Source organism: Protopterus annectens, chromosome 5.part0, assembly GCF_019279795.1.
Source record: "Protopterus annectens isolate FY-2018-M chromosome 5.part0, PAN1.0, whole genome shotgun sequence".
NCBI classification, from domain to species: domain Eukaryota; kingdom Metazoa; phylum Chordata; order Ceratodontiformes; family Protopteridae; genus Protopterus; species Protopterus annectens.
The window spans coordinates 783,332,106-783,359,035 of NC_056735.1; positions in this window are offsets into that span (position 1 = coordinate 783,332,106).

Sequence of the window (26,930 nt, forward strand, 5' to 3'; positions counted from 1 at the left end):
TAAATACTTATTTAAATCCAGTCTGTACTGTTAATCACAATACAGGAAGGGCTGCTAGCTGTTGCCCTTAAATATCATCTTCCATCCTACCCATTCCCTGGAAAAATGACCTCCTGTACCTCCTGTCCTTACTACAGATCACTTCTGCTCGCATTCCTTAGATCCTAAACCTGATCCCACTCCCAAAAAACAATTAGTCTACTTGTCTAGCACCACTTAACTTACTTACAGCCTACCAGGCAGCCATTCACATGCAAAATCATCTGCCCAGCGCAAACCCTGTTTTTGTTCTTATGTGTTTACCATCATGTAAAAAGTATCTATATTTTCATGCTGCTGTCATTTTGCTATTCTGAATTAGTGTTTTCTTTGATTTAAAATATTTCTTTGATTTCCTTGAATTTGTGTGTACATGTCAGTCCTGGCTACTCATATTTCATATATTTTATAAATGTTTTCTTTTGTCACGTGTATAAGCAGCAGCTTTATCTAGTATTTGTTCTCTTGTTTATTGCAGTTTTAATTTTGAAATTGGAATATCCAGTTTTACTGATCATCATGGCAACCCAGCCACTGGGGATGCACAAGCCAGTGCATTTCTTTGTGTCAGTCCCAAGCCCGGATAAATGGGGAGGGTTGCATCAGGAAGGGCATCCGGCGTAAAATTTTGCCAATCATACATGTAGACAACAGTACAGAAATACATACCAGATTGGTCAAGGCCCGGGTTAACAACGACCGCCACCAGTACTGTTGGCCAACAGGGTGCTGGCAGAAATTGGGCTACTGGTGGCCGAAGGAGAAGAAGAGGGGGAAGGCATGCCTGAAGGCAGGTAAAGGCTAGGACTGTGATAGTGAGGGTCAGAACTTTGAATGTTGGCAGTATGACTGGTATAGGGAGAGAACTAGCTGATATGATGGACCGAAGGAAGGTTGGTATATTGTGTGTGCAAGAGACCAGATGGAAAGGGAGCAATGCTAGGTGTATTCGTGATGGTTTCAAATTGTTTTATCATGGTGTGGATGGGAGGAGAAATGGCGTGGGCATTATCCTGAAGGAACAGTATGCTAAGAGTGTTTTGGAGGTGAAAAGAGTGTCGGATAGAGTGATGTTTATGAAGCTGGAAATTGATGGTGTAATGATGAATGTTGTTAGCACATATTCTCCACAAGTTGGGTGTGCGATGGATGAGAAAGAAAAATTTTGGAGTGAGTTAGATGAAGTGGTGATGACTGTACCCAAGGGTGAGTGACTGGTGACTGCAGCAGATTTCAATGGGCATGTTGGTGAAGGGAACAGAGGGGATGAGGAAGTGATGGGTAGGTATGGTGTTAAGCAAAGGAATGCAGAAGGTCATATGGTAGTGGATTTTGCAAAAAGGATGGACATGGCTGTGATGAATACGTATTTTAACAAGAGGGAGGAGCATAGGGTGACATACAAGAGTGGAGGAAGATGCACACAGGTGGATTATATCTTATGTAGAAGGGCCAGTCTGAAGGTGATTGGAGACTGTAAAGTGGTGGCAGGGAAAAGTGTAGTTAGGCAGCATAGGATGGTGGTTTGTAGGATGACACTGGTGATCAAGAAGAGGAGGATGAGTGTGAGGGTAACACCAAGGATCAAATGGTGGAAATTGAATAAGGGTAATTGTGAGGTGATGCTCAGGGAAGAGTTAAGACAGACACTGGTTGGCAGTGAAGAGTTATCGAATAGCTGGGAAACTACAGCAGAGCTAGTAAGAGAGATGGCTAGAAAGGTGCTTGGTCTGACATCTGGAAAGAGGAAGGAGGACAAGGAGACCTGGTGGTGGAATGAAGAAGTACAAGAGAGTATACAGAGAAAGAGGTTGGTGAAGAAGAAGTGGGATTGTCAAAGAGATGAAAAAAGTAGACAAGAGTATAAGGAGATGAGGTGCATGGCAAAGACTGAGGTGGCTAAGGCTAAGGAAAAGGTGTATGAAGAGTTGTAAAAAGGTTGGACACTAAGGAGGGAGAAAAGGACCTGTACCGATTGGCTAGACAGAGGGACCAAGCTAGTAAAGAAGTGCAGCAGGTAAGGGTGATAAAGGATAATGAGGGAAACGTACTCACAAGTGAGGAGAGTATGTTGAGCAGATGGAAAGAGTACTTTGAGGGGTTGATGAATGAAGAGAATGAGAGGGAGAGAAGATTGGATGATGTGCGGATAGTGACTCATGAAGTGCAGTGGATTAGCAAGGAGGAAGTTAGGATAGCTATAAAGAGGATGAAGAATGGAAAGGCTGTTGGTCCAGATGACATACCTGTGGAAGCATAGAGGTGTTTAGGTGAAATGGCAGTGGAGTTTTTAACTAGATTGTTTAATGAAATCTTGGAAAGTGAGAGGATGACTGAAGAATGGAGAAAAAGTGTTTTGGTACCGATTTTTAAGAATAAGGGTGATGTGCAGAGCTGTAGTAACTACAGAGGGATTAAACTGATCAGTCACAGCATGATGTTATGGGAAAGAGTAGTGGAAGCTAGGTTAAGAAGGGAGGTGATGATTAGTGATCAGCAGTATGGTTTCATGCCAGGAAAGAGCACTACAGATGCGATGTTTGCTCTGAGAGTGTTGATGGAGAAGTACAGAGAAGGTCAGAAGGAGTTGCATTTTGTCTTTGTGGATTTAGAGAAAGCATATGACAAGGTGCCTAGAGAGGAGTTGTGGTATTGTATGAGGAAGTTGGGAGTGTCAAAGAAGTATGTAAGAGTGGTACAGGATATGTGCGAGGGTAGTGTGACAGCGATGAGGTCTGAGGTGGGAGTGATGGATGCATTTAAGGTGGAGGTGGGATTACATCAAGGATCAGCTCTGAGCCCTTTCTTATTTGCAATGGTGATGGACAGGTTGACAGACAAGATCAGGCAGGAGTCCCCGTGGACTATGATGTTTGTAGACGACATTGTGATCTGTAGTGAGAGTAGAGAACAGGTGTAGGAGACCCTGGAGAGGTGGAGATATGCTCTAGAGAGAAGAGGAATGAAGGTCAGCAGGACTAAGGCAGAATATATGTGTGTGAATGAGAGGGAGGATAGAGGAATGATGAGGATGCAGGGAGTAGAGGTGGCGAAGGTGGATGAGTTTAAGTACTTGGGATCAACAGTTCAGAGTAATGGTGAGTGTGGAAGAGTGGTGAAGAAGAGAGTACAGGCAGGATGGAGTGGGTGCCGAAGAGTGTCAGGAGTGATTTGTGACAGATGAGTCCCAGTAAGAGTGAAAAGGAAGGTCTACAAGAGGGTAGCGAGACCAGCTAAGTTATATGGGTTGGAGACAGTGGCACTGACAAAAAGGCAGGAGTCAGAGCTTGACGTGGCAGAGTTAAAGATGTTAAGATTTGCATTGGGTGTGACGAGGATGGACAGGATTAGGAATAAGTATATTAGAGTGTCAGCCCAGGTTGGAAGGTTTGGAGACAAAGCCAGAGAGGCAAGATTACATTGGTTCGGACATGTGCTGAGGAGGGATGCAGAGTATATTTGGAAAAAGATGCTAAGGATGAAGCTGCCAGGTAACAGGAAAAGAGGTAGTCCTAAGATAAGGTTTATGGATGTGGTGATAGAGGACATGCAGGTGGTTGGTGTGACAGAGAAAGATGCAGAGGACAGGAAGAAATGGAAGCAGTTCATCTGCTGTGGCGACACCTAACGGGAGCAGCCGAAAGAAGAAGAAGAAGACTGATCATCATGGCCCTAAGTAAAAAGTAATTATGTGATTTTCAAATTAGGCAAGCTCAATGCATGCTGAAATATTATGAATTTATTTTATATAGCCAGAACTGTTTGCTCTGATTTATAGTCGACTTTACTTATCTGCTGTGCATACATATTCATTTTCTTGGTTCTGTGCAAAGTATAATTTGTACAAATTTTTATAAATATTTACTTAAAATGTAACTTATTTCATCTTGTTTATTTCTTGTTGAATCCAAAATAATTCCATTTTCTTGGATTTAAATCACTTTACTCAGCTGATTACCTTTGCCTTTAAAACAAATAGCATGAATGACACCTGAGTCTTCTATAAATTGTTTTTGGCCAATATTTTCTGCAATCATCACTTTCCCAGACTACTATGTAGAGTTACTTTACATTTTCTTGAGTCTGAGAAGTATAGGTGTGAGTGGATACAGACAACAGAAATAATAATGTAATATGATATTCCACCAAAGAAGTAGCCATCACACCATCAAACCTCCCTGAAGATATGTGTTTCTTGACTAGGATTTTAAGATCTATAAACTTTCATTCATTTATTAATTCATTCTCTAATATACACTTTATCAAGTTTAGAGTTGTGAAGGGGCCAGAGCTTATCCCAGCTTTCAGCGGGTGCAAAGCAGAGAAATTAATTCTGGATAGAATGCCAGTCTATCACAAGTTGCACACACATTTATACACAGCATGCATGCATACAGGTGATTTGAATGATCAAAGATTCACCTTCAGTATGTCATGTGGAGTGTGAATGCATAATGAGAAAAAAAAACAAGGTCAGGCAGAGGTAATGCATACACTCTACAAAGAACACACAAACCAGCTGGGAAACAAGGTAGAAAAGACAACGATGCTGTTAAACTGGTATCCCATCCTCACAAACTAAACGTACCAATGGCTATAACTTTCAGTTACTTTTATCTTAGTTAGGTTAGAGAGTTAGAATTAGATCTGTTTTCCCAACAACTGATTTCCATCCACCTAGTTGTGGTCAATGTTTTAGTTTGTTTTGATTCTGCTATTTTAGCATTGGTCATCCTAATATTAACCGATTTTGTTAGGGTGCGATCATATATGTATGTGTGTGTTTGTGTGTGGGTTTGTGGGTGTGTGGGTAAATGCATGTGTTTGTGTGTGTATATCTATAGTACATGAATTGTCTTTTTTATATTGAAGCAAATGGGAGATTTAGTCAGTAAGGGGAATTTAATTTTTCTGTGTAGGCATCATGCTAACATTTTCACAAACATTTTTAAATTCAGTAAGTGCTGCTGAGGGCGTGCACAAGCATGCCAAAATGGGAACTTCCGTGGCATGCAAATCACTTCATAAGCAGGTGAATCTCATGCAAATGAGGCAGGTAGAGTGATCCAGCAAGCAGATAGGCAGCCATCCAGACCCCGTGTTAGTGTCCATAGTGTACACAGAAAAATTCCATGTACAGGACTGTAGACAGACAAAAAGGGGCTGTAAAAATGTAGGTATATAGATAGAAATGGCCTAGCACACACAGATATGAGTGAAACTATCGTCTGTGTGTTCCAAAAGTTACAGTAAATATGTTAAAATATATATTTTTTAATAATCTTGGCATGTTTGTATGGCATGCCACAGTGAGCAAACATGCTTTATAAACAAAAAAAGTGTAAAAATCAAATATTAATACCATGAGACAGAAATGTATTACATCATCCTATGTACAGTATCTACAGTGGTGCATTAGTGCTGTTGCTAACATGGTAGGTCTTGGAAGTGTGTCGTATCCAGGTTGTGAACACGGATCTCTATGCAAATGAGGTGTAGTTACTGAATAGCATAATGGGGGTAATTTGTCCGCAGATCCTGTCTGTGTAGGCAGAGAACTGTGTTGTTATCCACAGAGGAGGTAGCTGACATCAAGAGAGGGTGTGTCCATAACTTCTGAGCTGATTGGAGCATAGCTGCTCCAGTTTGTGCAGTGCACCACCATGCTGATTGTGCAAGTTTGGGGTGGGGGGGGGTGCACTGACTACAAGCATTGTTTACCTATGGGGCACGTTTGTGCAGTGCTCAGAGTATCTAAAAGGCCAATGATGTATTAATCTGTGTTGATCCTTGCTTAATTTAAACTAGGCCCTTTAAATGATGTCAATGATATACTAGGCAGGTGCAATGCATCATAGGTAGCCAATCACGCAGGCATCACCTACAGTACAGCACTATAAAGTAGGCATACACCTTACAATCTGATTTTCCCCCATAATCTGCACCATTGGAGTACAGGCTTGGGAATTTTAACTGAAAGAATGCTAGAGGCTGCAGCAGGACTGCTACATTTGTATGTGTTAGATGCTGAACTCAGTACTGCTGTTGCTGCTGCTGATGCTGACAATAGGCCTAGGCAGAGAAAGAGAAGAGTGTTCAGGCCCAGGGTAATCTTCCAGGAGATACATGAGTTGGCGATTGTAGAGCACTACAGGGCGGACAGGGACATACTATAAGAACTCATAAAGCTCTGCTGCCCTTATCTCCGGCCCAGAGCCAACAGAGAGGAACCCATCCCAGTGTAAATAAAGGTATGTGTAGCACTTAGGATAATAGCCACAGGTACCTTCCAAACACCAACGAAGACATGATGAGGGTCTCACGGGCATTAGCAACCAGGGTACTCCACCAGTTCCTGGATACCATGCTACCACATGCCAGTGAGCACATATATTTTCCCCTCACCCCTGAGGTGAGGGCCAGCAATATGCAACACTTCTGCCATGTAGCACACTACCCTGAGGTACTTGGTGTCATAGATTGCACTCATGTACACATCAAGGCACTATCCAGTGAGGTGGGTAGAATTTACATCAACCACAAGGGGTACCACTCCATCAACTTTCAGGTCATGTGCAATGCCCAGGGCATTATCATAAATGTGTGTATTTGCAGCTATCTCGACTGCCATATTTGGCATGCATCACAACTGTAACAGATGTTTGCTAGGGGTTACACCACACACAGCCATTTAGTGGACGATTCTGGCTATACACTGGAACCATGGATGATGACACCTATCAGAAATGCAGACACACCTACCTAAGAATGCCATAATGATGCACACACCCAAACTAAGAACATTATACAACATGAGTTGGGGTTGCTGAAATCATGGTTCTGGTGTCTTGATATCTCTGGTGGAGCCCTGCAGTCCAACCAGCCACATATGCAGATATGTATATAAGTATGTGCCATGTTACACAATAGGATTCTGTGGAAGTAGCTGCAGCAGGATCAGCATAAGAAAAGGATACACAGCCCCCCACCACTGCCATAGTCAGCACAGCCACACTCACAGGAGGACTTGGAGGAAGAACCCCCTGATGATGTCCCTGTAGGCAGACATAGGCATGCCCAGTATGCCCTGGCATTGGCTAAGAGACAATGCATAGCACATTTACTGACATCCTAGGGCCCCAGGGACTGGCACCTTACTCCTTCTCACAAACATATATTAAAATAGCTGATGCCAGGTAACCCACACAACCTGTACCTATCCATGTATTGGCTGTGTACTGCTTGCATCACACAGAGTTTGCCCTGAACTACAGTTCTGTCAACTGCTGCATTCTCAAGGTAAGTCTTTAACCTACACACTAATTGTAAGAATTACTAAAAAAAATTATCATATGTATGGATCTGCTGCTGTTATGCAAGGAAATATACTGGGCTATTTGATCAGATTTCACATACACATGGGACAACTGATATCCAGTCCAATACTATGTGTCCCTTAATATTCACTAGGCCTCATGGTTGGAATACTCACAACATCAGGCTAGGGAAATGTTAAACAGTGGGCACACATGATATTTGGACTACTGTCTACCCAAGCTGATAATGTGCTGTTGTTCCTCCACTCCAACACAGCAGTGTACCCATATAACCACTTTAACAGAAAATCAGCATATCAGTGAACCAGGTAATCTCAGGGCTGTAACATAGATAGAGCTCACACATTGCATTGATGTCTGTTTTCATGCAGGATAACAGTGTACATATGTATGCTATTGTTTGTGCGATGAATGACCCCTCTCTGTCTAGCAATCTGTGTGGCTTAGTGGACTAGAGAAGCTAGCATGGGTGATGGTGTTGATGGTTCTAATCTGAATTACTCACATCTTTTGCATGCGAGGTAGTAGGATGTTGGTGTTTTCACAGAATGTCATACCTCCCAACCTCTTAGTGCAAGACATCTAGACAAACCCAGAAAGACTGGGGGGAACAAAGGCTAGAACATGGAGACAGATTTTAAATATTGATCACATAAAAATAGACAATTGCCGGAATTAAAAGTGTTGCAGTAGTACATATTTTCTGATGGCTATAATGTCTGACACATAGTTGTTTGCCTGTAGTTAGTAGAATGTATTGATGTCAACATTCAATAAAGCACCAGAAGATCACACATGTGTGAGGAACAGACCAAACATTTGAGGCAAAACTCTGGACATTCTGTGAAAATCAGGACAGTTGAGTGGTACGCAGACTGTCAGTCTGTTGGTGGTGTAACATTACCAACCACAGTCACAGATTAAGTACAGCACACAGCTGGGGAATGACATGGATAGCTTGAGGGAAGTGCAGTACTGCAGAAACAGGGGTGGATGTTAATGTCTGTAACATACAAAATCCTGGACTGGAATACAGGTAGATGTAGCCGGGAGTCACATTATTGGTTCTGACAGTCTCACTGGGTATGCCCGTACACTTAGTAAAAATGAGTGTAATTTTGTTGGCCCTTCATTGAAATGACCTGTTATATATAAATGTCTATACATACAGACATATACGTATACATAGCCATCTGCCAGTATTTCTCTCTCACATGCATAGTATATCCATCGCTATGTAGCGTCACATAGATATATACTGATATATATATATATATATATATATATATATATATATATATATATATATATATATACATTAAAATGATACATAGACTCCCTCATATATCTACATAACACATATACATATCATACACACACACAGCTACATTTATATATACATCCCTGTTATATTCAGAAATATGTGTGTGGATGTCTGCATTGTCCGACATACCCTAATAATGATGAGTAAATCTACACTATCACACAGCCATAATGTTGCTCAAATGATCCACAATAAGGTTAGAATGGTACATAAACCATTTACCTACAGATCCCTATGCCTGCTGGATGTCACCATGTAGACAGACACAAGTGAGCAGGTGGTGTAATGTAAAATGGTGTCAATGGACATATGGACAGGTCATATTGTCCCTGCCCACAGTGTTGTTTATCTAACTGCAAGCAGTCACATATGGCCATACTGGTAACTGTATACACATAGCTAGGATAACAAGAGTTATCTCACTGCTAGGATACTAGATGAAGATAACAGTATGAACCAATATCACTCTGCAGGCCACAGATGCTGTTTAACACAAGTCTAGTTTGTTTAATGCACTGTGGTGGTGGTGCTGTGGTAGCGTTGTCACCTCACAGTAAGACGTTGTCCTGTTCGATTCTCAGCTAAAGCGTCTTCTGTGTGGAAACATGCGTGAATGGGCGTACCTTCATTGAAGGTTGTGCATCAGGCCTGGCAAGTTGGTACGTAAAAATCTACTGCCAATCATTAGCAGACCAGAGTTCCACTGTGGCGACCCCTAAAAGGGAAAAGCTGAAAGATGCAACAACAAGTACTATGCCTGCAATCACATATACAACAGACCTAAATTGTGGTGCATGTGATAAGTACTATGATCTATAGTGTATAAGCCTAGATAGGTAAGGATTCTAATCTCACTGTAGTCCACTTGGTGTGTGTTTGTTTATATACCCCTGCAAAACAACAGACATGCCCTCATGGGCTATCCAGCAGTAGTGGTTATGCACTTTTTGGGCCCATAACTTGCTGCTGGCTTCCAAACTGCCCTCTTCTACAAGGCCTGATGATGTCAACCACCTTAACACTACCAGCTGACAGTGTAGCATCAGATGAAAGCTGTGGCACATGCATTAAGTAGTGTAATCTAAAGTGTATAAGCCTAGATATGTAGAGGTTTTAATCTCACGGAAGTCCACTTGGTGTGTGTGTGTGTGTGTGTGTGTGTGTGTGTGTGTGTGTGTGTGTGTGTGTGTGTGTGTGTGTGTGTGTGTGTGTGTGTGTGGGTGTGTGTATGTGTGTGTGTGTGTGTGTGTACCCCTGTAAAACAACAGGCATACCCTCATGGCTTATCCAGCAGCAAGGGTTATGCACTTGTTGGCCCATAACTTGCTGCTGGCTTCCAAACTGCCCTCTTCTACAAGGCCTGATGATGTCAGCCACCTTAACACTACCAGCTGACAGTGTAGTATCAAATGTAAGCTGTGTCACATGCAATAGGTAGTGTAATCTATAGTGTATAAGCCTAGATATGTAGAGGTTTTAATCTCACTGCAGTCCACTTGGTGCGTGCGTGTGTGTGTGTGTGTGTGTGTGTGTGTGTGTGTGTGTGTGTGTGTGTGTGTGTGTGTGTGTGTGTGTGTGTGTGTGTGTGTGTGTGTGTGTGTGTGTGTGTATGTGTATATATACGTAAAACAACAGACATGGCCTTATAGCTTATCGAGCAGCAATGGTTATGCACTTGTTGGCCCATAACTTGCTGCTGGCTTCCAAACAGCCCTCTTCTACAAGACCTGATGATGTCAGCCACCTTAAGATTACCAGCTGACAGTGTAGTATCAGATGTAAGCCGTGGCACATGCGATAAGTACTATGATCTATAGTGTATAAGCCTAGATAGGTAGGGGTTATAATCTCACTCTGCCCAACATGGTGTGTGTGTATATCCATATGACATACATATGATAATCTTTGAAACTGAGACATAGTTAGGGTTTTTCATCATTTTATTTGTAGTGGGTGATGTGGCCCCCCCAAATGAATGACCCCAACAAGGCTTGCTGATATCAACAAGCATTATATGTTCTAAATTGATAGTACTAGCAGACATGAGTTGTGTTGTGTACATCAGGTACTGTGATCTGTATTGTGTACCAGTACATAGAAAAGTGTTCTGATCTACATACAGCCAACTTGAGTGTGTGTGTGCCTTGGCGTGTCCTGTATGCAGTGAGTAGAAATGGTGATAGCCTGAATGTGGCCATGTTTGTGTGTGAGGCTGTTACAGCAGTATAAATCATGTTATGGAGCCATAGGACATGTGAACTTAACTAGCACAATGGCCATATAGCCCTCACAATCAGAGACATCTGTATACCCCTCGTTATAGGACCAACACATATTGTCCCAGTCTAAGAGGGACTCAGGCAAATGCCGTGTGTTAAGATGATGGCCACCCATCCAATCAAACAGTTGGCATATGTTGAGGTGCACTGAGATGCTCTGTGTACCAATAGGCTGGGTCTGTTTCAAGGATGTGTTTATGTCTCCTAGACAAATGTCTCCCACAAGCATGTAGTACTAAAGTCACATAGTAGATTAATGTCCTTACAGTGAGTCATCCATCTACTATGCTCTCTACAGATAGGCAGCATATGCACTCCGGCAAGGTCACACCTTGCCCTGTAAAAGACCTTATCGCAAATTATGAATGCATGAGTACGCTGACCACCATCATTGTCCTTGGTAGACTGTCATACAGATGTGAACCTATGGAGCCATACATGTATACTGCTGCACCTTGCTGAACTCATATTTTGCTGTGCTGCCATGCCATGCTGTGCTGCTTCACTGATGCTGTGTGTCCGTAGGTTATCCCTTCAGACTCCTGGAGCAAAAAAAAAATACACAGGTCCATGACATACCTGTCATTGTGTAACAATACTGCCAGTACATCATACAACATAAGGTCCAGAAAAGTATGTTGCATATTCATGACACATGCCAGCATACAGTGTATGTTGGTGACCACTACAAGTGGTATGGCAAAACAATACTGCATTACACAAGTACATGTCAAGTAATATAGTCACCCTGTGCATCAGACACTTAGCTTCATTCCCCTGCATCAATGAGAGTGATGACAGGGATGTGGTACAGGTATCATCATTTTGCACAGGGTGATGTGCAGGGGTTCTGGAGGCCTAGGCTGGCCCAAATGGTTGACAGCATGTGTGTGAGTCAGGAATGGGAGCTGGTTAGATGGACCATGGAGAGGTATTGTGTGTGTGTGCGTGTGTGTGTGTGTGTGTGTGTGTGTAGGTGACCTGCATGTGACAGTGGTGTGTGAGTGTGTGCATTTTTAGAGACAAGCTCAGTGCTAGCCCTACATGTGTGCATGCTGGACAGCTTTGGACTGTACATAGTAGAGTTGACAGTTCACCCTCTTTGGCCCTGAACACAGGAATTGTCTCTGCCAGGAGTTGCACTGGTGCCACCATATCCAAGGACAGATACAATGTTAGTTCCTGATAGTGAGTGCTGTCTGCTGGGACCGTGTCCCTCACAGGACTGCCTAAGACCATGTGACCATGGCCTGCCATGTTGTGGTGTGGACAGCACACTCCTCTTTATAGTGCTGGATGTACTGTCACTATGGGAGTGTAACTGTGCATGGCTGCATGGACTCTGAGAAGATGGTGTTGCTGACCTATGTCCATGGGTCCGACATGCAAATCCAACCACACATTCCAGCACAGACAATGTGCTGTCCAAGACAGACACTGTTTCAGCCCACCATCTGTCCACTGCATCAGTGAACCAATCCAGTGTGTCCCTAATGCAGTGGAGGCAGTCACAGATGTCAGACTGTCCTGCATCCATAACCCTAAACATACATCTGGTGTTTCATTCAGAATGTGCCTGTGCCTCCATGATGGCCCAAAGCATGCACTGAGTGACCCATGATGTGACACCTCCAAAAGGTGATGGACAGACAGCAGTCCTCCCATGAGCACCCCTGTCAATCTGCCTGTATGGGACCTTGCCAGCTGTCTGGCTATGGCCAGTGTCTACACTCATTGAAGCCATAGTTGCCACACTGGCCTGTTCAATGTCTCAACCTTCTGCCTGTCCAATATTTGAATGCTGTGGGGACTGGGTATGTGGGGCATACTGACTGTGTGTGATGACAATTGGGGTAGAAGAGGGATATCAATCCCTGGGACAGATTCAGCTCCCAGCAATCCCACCTGTGCCTTACTGTAGCCACGATCATCATCAGAGTCTGAAGAGACACTGACATCAGGTTGTGTAAGGGAGAGACCCCAATCCCCAGGTCACCTGTGGAAACTAAGACAAAAGCAGTACATTACTACCTGCACTATTATATATGGAAAATCCACAAAGAGTCATAATACTGAAAATCCACAACTGCATTACGAGTCTCTCATCATCTTATCTCTGCTTTCAGGCACAACAGACTTCCTCAAAACAAAATACACATTCAACCCAAGGCCTTTATAACAAGCACGGCAGGTAAATCATGTGACACTTGACCAGTACAATGTATCTTTTAGGTATGCAATATGACACTGTACCTGATAAAACACATAAAACCCAGTACACCTATTTTAACAAATACATACAAATGCAAGTTTCAGTGCCTAAGGTATGTACTATCAACCTTTTGTTTTTTCAAGGCATGTCGGATTAATTGCCTCATGTACACTAGGAGACTTATTCGCTCTGAAATATAAATGCAAAAGTGTTTCTGCTTATTCAGCTATACTCCTGTGATTATCCACTCTAGGAAAGTCAGGTAACTGTTCCAGACGGGAACATACAAACATTCTACTCTGGTTACACACAGCATTAAGTATACATAGGGAATTATCTTGGCCCTTAACCTTAATAGGATATATATGTTCCATAACAAAACAGTTTCAAGCTTACCAGGAGCAGGACCGTGGCCTTGGATAACTCCTGATGGACCCGTAAAAAGGTGAGGGTGAGGTAATTTAAGTAACACCACATGTACAGTAGCTACTGTGTTACTTGATGTATTGATGACATTCTCAGTATGAGTATAAAACTGAGCTTAAACCCCCCCAACCCACAGCACATAGACCTGAAACCCACATAAAGGGATGTACTGCCTGACAGAATGATTGCTATAGTATTAAAATGGTGATCACAGTAAGCTTAACTGCATGCTGCTCTGCTGTGGACACTGTGGCACCCACCACCATGATGTATGGTGTGATGTTTGCCTGGGAGCTGTCATGTGTCCCTAGCTTTGCCAGGAATTCCTCAGTGGCCATGAGTGGTTGTTCCATTGCAGGCCATCAACCAGTGATGGCACGATCCCTGGCTACATCAGCCCATCTTCGTGCAGCATTCACCTTGCCTGCAGGGTGGTGTCAAACCTGCTCACATGTCCTGTCCTGGTGGCCACTGTCATTCACATCCCAGACAATGTCTGCCACAATGCAGCCCACTGTTCCCTGTTATGCTTCTCCCCCGGAAAGAAGGATGTGATGATGATGCCATATTCCTTGAAGTATTAGTTCATTCTCCACATCTGAGAAGGGGTCTTGGTGTTTATGATACATTAGTCCTGAAAGTCACCTAAAGGGGAAACACATTACAGGATCAAATACATGGATGTCCACTATGTACAGATACAGCAAGAATAAAATGGCCTGAACTATCCACTGCTTGCTCACACATGTCATACCCCACAGTGTGACAACATAATACGTGCGCGGATACAACTGAGAGAGTATCATTAATGAAGTAGTTCCCTGTGTGCCATGAGATATTCTGTTGCATGATCATGCACCTAAAACCCAGGGTCCACTGTGGTATGCCCCCTAAGGCCAGCCACCCAATAATGTCATAAGACCAATGCCAACCAAATAGCAGTGTGCTATTACAACAACTATATAGGGACAGTCCAACAACACCAGTATGCCACAGTGACAAAAGACAATGCAACCCTGATATATTGTACATCCCCTGTATGTGCAAGACAGCAGTATGTCAATGACATGTAATTACCACAGGCTAAGACAGGCTTACTGCTGTAATCCCTATTCTCCATACCTCTATCCTCCCATCTGCATCCTGTTATACACAAAAAACAGTTGCATACCTGGTGGAGTGCAGTACTCCTCTGTTGAAATGTGCTACTAGTACTGTTTTGCAAAGGTGTGCTCTGTGTGAGGAAAGTCTCATACAGTTTCCCCATAGCCAGCTGCTTGCATCTTAACATGCTTCTCATTAGCAGGTAATTGAGTCTAAACCAATCTATGACTCTGATATGCGAATTGCAGCCAAAACAGCTGATCTCCACTATCATTAGTCAATGACATGCAACCACTGTGCAACATATAAGGCCTTCGTGTAGAACAGGGCCCCTTTCTTAGCTGTTAACATAGATATTACTGGGGTGAGGAGACTACATCATTGCAGAGGGTATTTCTGTAACATTAACCTTTACATAGAGCTGTGTGTGTACCACAGGCTGAAGCTGCTGCTGCAGGTAATAGGCATATGTGAGAGTGTGAACACTTTGGAGGACAACAAACTGTAGGTGTATCTGTGTCACCTATGTCAGCTTTCTTATAGAGGCAGAGCCAGGGTGAGAATACCCTTTACATTCTAATTATAGCATGTGTTTAAGGTATGTATGTTAGGCAACTGTGTCAATAACAGAGTACTAGGCAACATGTAATCATGCTATACGGATATGTGATGTGTGCTCATACCTGCAGGTCTATGACTTCCAGCACTGAAAAGCAGTTATTTAATGTGCAATGCTTTGTGTGGATAATGAGTATATGAGTCATTCATTAATTGCTGTCTTCACAATAATGTAACTGAAATGCAACACAACACTGGATTTGAACCCACCCCTGTGTGTTGAAGAATGTACTGCATGCAAGGCATTTAACAGACTGAGCTACTGAGGAGCTGCTATAGCAGGTGTATTTTCAAGATATATGTGCACATATACAGGCTGTAACAGACATTTTATACATCTATCAGTATGTGTATGGCCCAGTTGAATATGTATTGTGCCATAAATGCCTTAACTGGTGACTTTCTAAATGTTGCTGATAAAAGGGCACATTCACCTACTATCACAGGCCTCAGTTACACCCATTATCATGTCTTTGGCTGTCTAGTGGTGTACTATTTCACCAGAGTCCAAGGTAAACTTCCATTTTTTAATTACTTTTTATTCCAGTTTGTGTGGTGTGGCGCTGTGTGCAGCTTCACTGAAACATGACTAATGACTGTAATTGTCAATTACTATGTTTTGTTTAAACCACCTGTTTTATTTAAGGTTGCATGGTGGGTTAATGCAGTGTGCTGCAGGTGTGCTGGGCTCAGGTTTGAAACACAGCAGAGGTGTTTATTTTGTACATGTATCTTATGTTAGAAACACTTATTGCTCTATTTTGCTGAGCTGAGTGACGCTGCACAATGTGGTGCATTGCACAGCTTCACGCTAAAAATATAAAGAAAAGAAAAAAGGGGAGAGAGATAGGAAAGTGGTGAAATGGGGGCAAGCAGGGGAAAAACAGAGTGAAAGGCAGGAAGAGATGTGCAAGAAGGGGAACCATAGCTCTCCATTTTTTGTGCAGCAACAACTGTGCAGGTTGACAGAATTTGTAGATGAATTTGGATTCTCAAACCCCAGAGAGAAGGGTGAGGACAACATAACTACATTCTCAAGCCAATTAGACAAAATTATGTGTCCAGTGGACATGTGTACAAATTGGAGAGCTATGTATGGGATGATATTTTTTGGGGGGTTCTAGATGTGCTGGGACCCGGTGCTACGGCTGGTTGAAGCAAGGTAGGGGGATCAGCTGGAACCAGCCTACCTTGATGTGCTGTGGTAAATGAGGTATAGCAATAAGTTATGGTTAGTAATAACCAAACAAGTATTAGTATTAACAGAACTGAACATCATATTTATTAATCCAAATACATATTAATGTATATTATGTGCAATACAACATTAAGTAACATAACAGTCAGTATGGTAACAGCATGCCAGTATGATATAAACCATAATGCCAATAAAACAGTTAGTTTATCAAATATGTTAATATTGCATCATAATAAAACATAACAATAATGTACCACATTTTCCAAAATATCATCAGTTTAACATATGTTATTATTAAATCATAATAAAACATAACAATAACCAACCACATTTTTCCAAAATATAGTTAGTTTAACAAAGTATGTTAATATTAAATCATAATAATAAATAACAGTAATAAATAAATGAAAATAAGGGGTAGGAATAAAGAGAAAAACATTCCATTACTGACACTGCAGATTATATCCTTGAAAACACTGATAATAAATACTCTACATGTGTATAGTGTCAGTTATGAGTACAGTGACTAGAATTCTCTTATAGCTGATGTAGCATGCACATACCTCTCAAGCTGTTAACATTGGTCAGTATGGGCCAAGCAATAATAAATGCAAGTACACCACTACACAGAACACTTTCACATAATGCGGACTTATATAACTACCCAGGTGTTCTGTAAACAGATTTGGTAATTCATTGCATTCCAGGTAATCATTTATCTGATAATAATGTGACAGACAAATTAGGCAGTTTTAATTATATTACAAGAAACTGTGACACTTGAGAGGCATTTTTGTGTACAGTAAGTAAACTAGACAGCCATCATGCTTTACTTGGCAGGCATCGGGGCAGAACCCAATAGCTGTGACTGCAGGGAGCATCTGCAAATAATGTAATAACTGACTGCAGCAACTTAGTACAGACATGCAAGGGATACAGCCATAGTATGATTACACAGCTTTATTTATGACTCAACAATGCTGATGAACACATTATTGTTATTGATGTTAACATTCTGTGAAATCTAAACACAATACCTGCTCATAATATGGGCTACCGCACCCATATATTTGTTGTTTTCCTGGTGAGAAAGAAAATGTGAGCATTACATGACAGATACTGAAAATTTAGTGCTACATACCACTGTATTTGATCCCAGGTCTGTGTCTGGCAAAATGTACTGCATACAAAGTATTTACCAGATTGAGCTACTGAGTCACTGCTGACTATTGAGTGAATGATACTTGCCTGGAGATCACCTGGAACTATACTATGACTTGAACAATACAAGTTACAGGACATTCCTCTGGCATTCTAGTACAATTAGAGTGTTATACTAGGCTGCAGTGACAGCAGAACACACATGCATGGAATATAACCATACTGCATATATTAAAAAAGTTGTATTTTAGAATCACCAATGCTAGTGAATACATTTTATTGTTATTGGTTTGAAATATCTGTGAAGTCCACACACAATAACTGCCCAAGGACTGGGCTACCTCAACCATATACCTTTATTACCTGATGTCTGAGGAAGAGAGAGCATTATGTGACTGATATTGACCAGGAGACAGCCTTGGGCAGCACTATGAGTTAAGCAATACAGTTTGCAAGCCATTAGATTTACTAGCTACAGCTATTACACAGTGTTATACTTCACTGCAGAAACCTTACCACAGACAATCAATGCATACAGCTCTACTGCAATGTTTTTGACAATACAATCCTGCTGAACAAAATTTTGCTAACTGATATTGGCATTATTATTGTATTATTGAAATACAGTTTTTATTGTTCATTTATTGCGCTACAGCTCTACAGCTCTAATTGCCCATTTATTTCATTACAATTCTACTTGCCCATTCATTGCACACACTTTTTCTTGTGTATACTTTATTGCAGTAAATCCTTTACTCTTTCTTGTGTAGTGCACTACAATTGGCATACTAAATTGGGTGTATATTATATCAGCAAATACTTAACATAGTGAATGCTGTATAACCGACCCTAATATGTCGAAACACCAAAATGCCGAACACACAGAACAGCGATTTTTTTCCCAGGAAAAAGATTGCTGCTCCATACAAAAAATAAACAAAAAAAACCCCACAAAATAAAGTGGGGGCTTTGCTCCCCCACACACCCTCCTACCTAAATATACCAACTCTGTCATCACACCACAGTGGAGAAAATGACAAAGTCCTGAAAACAGCCCTGTGATTTTTTTTCCCTGAAAAAAATCGATGTTCCATGCTTTCAGGATTTCACCTTATTTAAGTAAAGAGAGTCAATTAAACAGCATTCACTATTTTTAGCATTCGCTGATTTAATAGGAACCCCACTAAATCCATGCTTACTATGCTTTTGGTGCAACCTGGCCAGGCACCTGGCATGGGACTCAACATTGTGAGCCCTCTCAGCTGCAGCTGTTGGGAGAGAAGCACACCATTATGCATACCAGTTTTGCAGACATTCAGCTTGCATTTTTGTTAGACAGAGGAAGACATACATACATACTTGTGGGGCATTCCCATCTCAAGCTTCCTGGACCCAGGTGTCCAGTGTTCCCTCTTTCTCCATTTCAGGTTGTCATAATGGTGATGATACTGCTCACATGTGTGGGGGATACCAGTAACACTGGTGAGTTCCATGGCCAAACAGTCCCAGACCTCCGCCTTACACTCTAAGCTCAGGAATCCACCCTGCATCAGCTGGGGTTCATGGTTTTTAACAAGGAGCCTGACCATAACCCAGGAGTTCTGAATACCCCATCTCTGCATCTGAAAGCACACACCTTCACCAACAGTGCCAGCCATACCAGCAGTTGATTGAGCTCCAATGACTGTCACAGAATTCCTGTCTATTGGGCTTAAAATAGGCTGTTTTCCTGCCCTTACACATCATTCAGAAACATTCAAAAAAGTGCCACATCACATAGCAGTGCGCAAACCAGCTAAGTGAAGCCAAGAGGTGCAAAAACTTGCAGAACCGTGGTTTTAGTAAGGCTTAGCACATTGGTAGCCATTAACATGTTGATGGACTGCTTAGCATGAATGAGAATTGCTTAGCGGAGTTCAGCAGTGCCAAAATTAACAATAGTTTTATAAAATTAAAAAAAAGATATTACATTCATATTCTATCTGTTATGGACTTGACCCAGGACTTACTACACATAAAACTGCAACTTTACCCATGTGGCTAGTTGGATGGTATAAAAACTAGTATACCTTCACATATACTAGTAGGCTACCTGTTAGTGCTGCTGAGCACCACACAACAAAAACATGCTTAAACACAACTATAAATAAATAATTCATCACATTTAGTTTCTATTTTTAGATGTCTGGCAGGTGTTGGCCATGTATGTATGAGCTCCGCTCAGCTCTTCTGTACTCCACACTATGCTGTGCAAAGAAAAATTAAAAAAAAATATATACAAAAAATATAATTATGATAATTAATTACATCCAGTTTCTATTTCTAGATGTCTGCCAGGTGTCATCAACTGTCATCAGCTGTTTATATGTGAGCACAGTTTGGTATTGCTGTGCTCCATGCAGCGCCGCACAAACTTGCAGTTAAAAAAAAGTAATTAAGAAAACATACATCATAAAAATGGCATATTATACAGTTGACACACTTTACCACATTACAACAGTGGCAGAGAGCATTACAGAGAGCCTCACACTCATCTGCAGCCACGGGGTAGCTGCTACACCTCTACCTACACTGATTCAATATCCATGTTCCTTGGCTCTCCGTCAGCAGTGCATTGTCATTAATATGCATGATGTGCTGCAGACAGGGAACCATGGCTGTGTACAAAGATATATTCCATGTAGGCTCTACACTGTGCCTACACAGATTTTATTAAATCCTGGGGAGTGTTTAATTTGTTTTACTTTTTTTTTTTTTTTTTTTGCTAAGGTAATCCTACATGACTGAAATTGTGGACAGGACATTTAATGGACTCTGACTGTCAAAAGGATGCTGACCAGTGTTTTCAGGATCAGACTGCCAGTCTAGACCAGGTTGAGGATGTCCTAGGGAACAGAAATTAATAGGTTAATGGGCTTGTTAGTTAACAAATAATTCTGACTGTAGTATAGTAAGTCATCTAAACAACCAACAATGCATAAGAGGTGCAAAGCTGAGATTATACTATTGCAAGATCAGAATGTAAGAAACAATATAAAACATTAATGAAGAGGAAATGGTATTTAAGTCAAAGATACCTTGAGTCAGGAGGAGGTGTAGAGAATAAAATGTTACAGAACAAAAAAGATAATGGGCGAAATAATGCTGAAGATAAGGGAAGAACAGAGACAGTGAGTGTGGAGATGTGAGAGACATATGGTAGAGCCATGCAAAAGGCAGGACAAATGGGCTCCAACTTTTATATATATATATATATATATATATATATATATATATATATATATATATATATATATATATATATATATATATATATATATATATATATATATATATATATATTTATATATTTATATCTATATATATATATATATATATATATATATATATATATATATATATATATATATATATATATATATATATATATATATATATATATAGACTGCTTTTGGTAATTTTCATTAGTGGTTAAAGTGGACAAATTATATAGTTTGTAATATATTTCAGGAGTTATCCTCCTTTTCCATGGTTGTCTAACCATGGAGACTGTTTATTTAATTTCACACACACACACACTTATATATATATATATATATATATATATATATATATATATATATATATATATATATACATATATATATATATATATATATATATATATATATATATATATATATATATATATATATATATATATATATATATATATACATATATATATATTGGGGCGGCCACAGTGGTGCATAGTGTTGCCGCCTCACAGGAAGCGGTTCTCCGGTTCGATCCTTGGCTGGGGTGCCTTCTGTGCAGAGTCTGCATGTCCTCCCTGTGGTCACGTGTGTTTCCTCCAGGTGCTCCAGTTCCCTCCCACATCCCAAAGACATGCTGTACGTGGATTGGACACACTAAATTGGCCCTAGGCATGAGTGCGTGCATGTGTGCCTTCTGTGGAAGGTTGGGCACCGGGCTGGCAACTCGACACCGTAAAACTCCACTGCCAATCATGAGCAGACGGTGTTCCACTGTGGCGACCCCTAACTGGGAAAAGAAGAAGAAGATATATATATATATATATATATATATATATATATATATATATATATATATATATATGTAGATATACATTTTGCATTAGAAACAGAGAATGTTTAAATATTTCACATGCACATCCAGAATGATTTTGTTCTTTTTTGGTTTCAACTTGTTGTAAAAGTAAGCTGAAATCCATCATCCCAAGAATGAGGAAAAGGTTGTATCCATACCACTCAACTGCCCAGACTTTTGCAGAATGTCCAGGTTTTTGATTCAAAATTTCAGTCTGTTCCTCATAAAATTTGGCATGACCTGAGGAATGAAATGACTAACCAATGACAGACTGTATATTCTTTAGAAAATGCATTTTAATACATATGCTGTTATTCTATAAACTTTCTACGTTTACAAGAGCCATATTTAAAATCTGTCCCTATTTTTAGGCCTTTGCTCCTCCACTATGTCAGACTTTGCCCAGATTTCTAGGGCTAAGAGGTTAAGAGGTCTGTTTCTATCCAGTGTTTCTACTGGTTGATCCCTAGGGCAGTTCTATTCCCAGGATCATATAATGTACAAGATTATAAACAGCCTTAAGAAAGTGATGGTGTTTAACTAATCTTGCCCCAGTATGTATCAGTATCACTGGTCATTTTTCACCATGTATTTTGCTTTCATCCTTCTTCTGTTTCTTGGGATGCCCAGCTTGCCCAGTTGTTGCATATTAATGCCTTGCTAAAATTTTAGTAAGTGAGCAATGCCATTTTGAGTTTGGTATTACTTTTCCCTCTGCAGTTTACTGTTAACCTGTTGCATCCAATGCCCCTCCAGCACCAAAAGAAATAAGCAGCTATAGTTTAGATTTTGGAGAAAAGCAGTAACAATGGACTATTTCCTTTTTTATTAATATTTTATATATTCTCGGAGAATAGGCTAAAAACTGATACAATACTAAGGCTAAAACAAGGCTACATTTGCACATGACATGTATGTATCTTCATAGTTTCAGTGTTTTATCACTATTACTCTACATATTTCACCTCTTCTTTTTTACAGTCTGTGTTTGTGAATTCTTGTCTAGACTTACTACTATATTGAGGTCCCCTTCCATCATCCCTTATTTTCTAGCTATCTGCAGACATAGTTAATTCACTCAGGAAGTTATAAATTAAAATTAATTGCATGTTTGTTTCTCTGTGATAGATTATATGCGTTTGTTTATGTTGTTATGGTTTGTGAAAGTTCACTTAAATATAAATTTCAGAAATGTACTTTTACAAAATTACAAATAAATGTAATCAAAAACCCCTGGCTGCAAAATTAACTGAAACAAAAACAGGTGATTTACATTTTTATAGATTTTGAGAGAGAATTTAAATATTTTCTAGCCTCTGAGATATGGCTAGACAGCTTTCATTGAACTGCGACTAAGGCACACATAATTATAGCTGTTCATCAAAATCAGTCATGTGAATCTAGTGTTGATGAATTCTACTGCTCACTGGAATGTGCTTGTTTAGAAACTGCTCGACATTGCACATTCTGAAACAGGTAAGGGCTATGAAATATTTGACATTCTTAAGTTAATTATTTCACCTGTGTGTCTTTTTGTCCATCCACATTTTCAATTCCTGCTGTATGCATTTCATGTTGTGGGAAACCACAGCAGTTGCTGGCAACCTACTGGCATTACAGCTGGAACCAGTTCTTGATGGGATGCTAGTCCATTGCAGGAAATGTGCACAGATACACACCTACCATATATGCAGCTAGATTTCTTTCAACATCACCATTTCAAATGGCTACACATCTTTGTGTTGGGGAAGGGCACACTGCAAAATCTCTAGTGAAGATGAAAGGCATGCGCAATTAACCAGAAGGCACCCCACCAACAAAAGAAACAGAGGTCCAACTGGTTTGAGACACCCTTGCCAACTCCAGTATGAAGATGAATATACCAAAAGGAGCATTATACTCAATAACTGGCCTAATGATTGCAGTGTACAGTGGAATAATTATATCCTTGGATCTGGCTCAATACCATTACATTTAAGCTATGCAATAGTAAAGGACCTCCTTACAACAGAGGACAAATGGTGATCAAAAGACAGATAATTGTCAACATAGGCTTGCAGATCCATGACTACAGGATCAATTTTCAGGGATGTATTGTCAACATGATACTTACAAGAGGAGTCATGTTTGCTGAAGGATACATTTATATACTTCTCGGCATTTAGTTTTAGTCCATGATTTTGACACAAGGTATTTGTTTGGGACAAGCCCTCTTGGAAAATCATTCTGAAAACTGGGCCAGCCATAAGCACTTAACATTAGCTTTGACCTTCAAAAAGTAAATGCCAAAAAGAAGTGGCCCAAGGACTGAACCCTGGTTTACACCACTAGTGTTATGTCTTTTGGAGGAGGTATAGCCACCCACCCTAATTTCCTTGGTTCTATTTGTGAATCAATTTGTTAACCAATGAGCTGCACAGGGAGAGTTTATCTATGATACCTGAGTGAAGGATGGTGTTGAATGCCTTAGTGAGGTCTAGATATGTAGTGTGCACTGCTTTGCCCTCAACCATTTCTTCTGTAACTTTTGAAGTAATTAAGTTAAGTAAACAAGACTTTCTGTGACAAATCTGAACTGGGTTGGGTCAAGAGTCTATAGGTTAACTATATCCTTATATATTAATTCCATGATGATCCTTTCATAGCCTTACAATGACACTGATCAGGCTTATGGGTATATAATTATCCAGATCAATTAAAGTCCCGCCTTTGTGCAAGGGAGAGAATGTTGCTGTCATCTATTCATCTGGTGCAAAGCCTCTTTTGAGGGTGATATTGAACAGCTTCTGCAGAGATCAAACAAAACATGTTTTAGGCTAACCAGTAGACATCCTGGTGTGTTGTCTGGTCCCATAGATGTAGTGTTCTTGATATTAGATAGTGCCCTGAGAACTTGTTCTTGGGTGACTTGAGTGGGGGGTGTATTTGTGGGTATGTGATCTGAGTATACAAGAGGGGAGAGTTGGATAAAGTTTGTGCTAAATATGTCTGGTAGTAGATCAGCTATATCCTCTGAATCTGAATTTCCGGTATCATTTCCTATTAGGTTTGCACTGAACTTTGTTTCTGACATTTTTAACATAACCAAAGATGGCTTTGTGGTTATCCTTCACCTGGGTGAGTATTTTTTATCTCATATCTGATTTTGGTTGATTTCATCAGGGTCTGGAGTTTCTTGTTTAGTTTAGCAAGAACATTTTTTGCATTTTACAATTTAGATTTATTTTTGTGTGCAATAAGTTTTTCTCTCTTCTATTATTGAGACTGTTTATATTTGGGTTCCATCATAAGAGTATATTTTTTTTAATTTTGCATTGTATTTGGGTTTATTTTTTGAATTTGGCATTGCATCTGTTTCTGAGATGGACAGATGCATCTATGTAGCTATTTAGGTATGCATAAAATTTAGTAGTGAAAGATTCAACATAAGCAAAATTGTCATCAAGATGGAAGGGGCTTTTGAATTTGGACAGATCACCACTCAGTTTTAGTAGATCAGCCTTTTCATAATCTCAGCATAGCAATATATTAAAAGATGCTTCAGTCTACAGTCTTATGGTGAATACAATAGAACTGAGGCCTGATTTGACCAAGGAGGAAGAAACAGTTGGTAGGAAGCAAAACTGCCCAGTATTGGTAAGGACTAAATCCAGGATTTAATTACCCCTGGTTTAGGTGTGGACTGAATGATCACCAGATTTTGTATCGTTGAAGTCCAGAAATCTTTGGGTGGACATGTTTGAGGATATTCAAGCCTCCCAGTTTATAGAGGGGTAGCTGAAATCTTCTAGGAAAATTGTGTTTGTCTTAATACTTAGGGACTCCATACTAGATAGGTAGGAGGTATGAGTTAAGGGAGACATACAGGAATTTATATAGATAGCTATGATATGATAAGGGGTTTTGTTAATAGTAAGTTGGATGTAGAGGAGTTTGAAGTCTTTATCTTGTCTTGTATGGAGATTGTGTTGTTTTTTTTTTCAGAATATGGAAAGACCACTGCCTTTAGTGCTTTCATCTAATGTGGTGGGCCTGAATACATGATTGGCATTGTAACTATGCACTGATGGAGTGCTTTCAATGGTCTTGAGCCAGGTCTCTGTGGTCATGCATATATAAATGTTTTCCAGGGTATGGAGTGTTTGTAGGTGCTGGAGTTATTTGTTATGACTCCTAGGATTAAGCAGCAATATATTAATGTTAACTGGATTCAGTTTACTTATTTTGGAAGGTTTAGAACACTGATATTACCTAATAAAGACACCATGGAGATGAGCAAGGAATTAGCTAGTATATGAAAGCCTTGGGGGAGAAGTGCAGGCCATCATTGCCAAAGCAATTGGAACTCTTTACCTTCTCTTCCAAGTCTGATATATATTGTATCCCATTTGAATGATACCAATAGCTAAGCCAATTGTTGAAATCAATAACTTTTTGTTCATAGTATGGACTCATTCTTGTTGATGGTAGAACAATGCTCAAGGCTAGGTTCCTACCAGAGTCAGACACATATTCCAAGAGCTCTGTTTTGTCTCACTATGTATGGAGGCACATATAAAATCTAATCACTCTGTTTGAATGGTATGTGATGCAGATAATACATTTCTATTTCTTTTATCTTAATGGCTCCTGTCATGTGTACATCCTTAAATAAAAAGGTTTCCAACACAAATATAAGATTCTAGATAATTTCTCATCAACTTTCTTTGTAGATGAACACAAACTTATTGTTTTCTCGTGGTGATATCTCTAACATTGTTTCCTTGCCTTTAGATCATTTGATAGGATTATCCTATTTTTTCCCTCATCAGATTTTGCAACTGCTTTCATTCCAACTTTGCACTCCCTTTCTATGTTTTGTCTTCCACCTGTGAACTCCCTTTCAGAGCTTTTGCTTCCCAGATTTGTTATTTAATATTAAGTTTACACTGCTATGTTTAGGATGAAGTTTCCTGACATGTTAGTTTTCTTTCTAGATATTTTACATGTTTTTTTTTGTGTGTTAACCTTGATAGACAAGTTTGGCCCATCAGCAGAATAGCAGACTTTTCTTTACAGGTATTCTTTATCATTCATTCAATCAATATTTTAATAAAGTGATTGGAATGTTGCTTATGAAGGT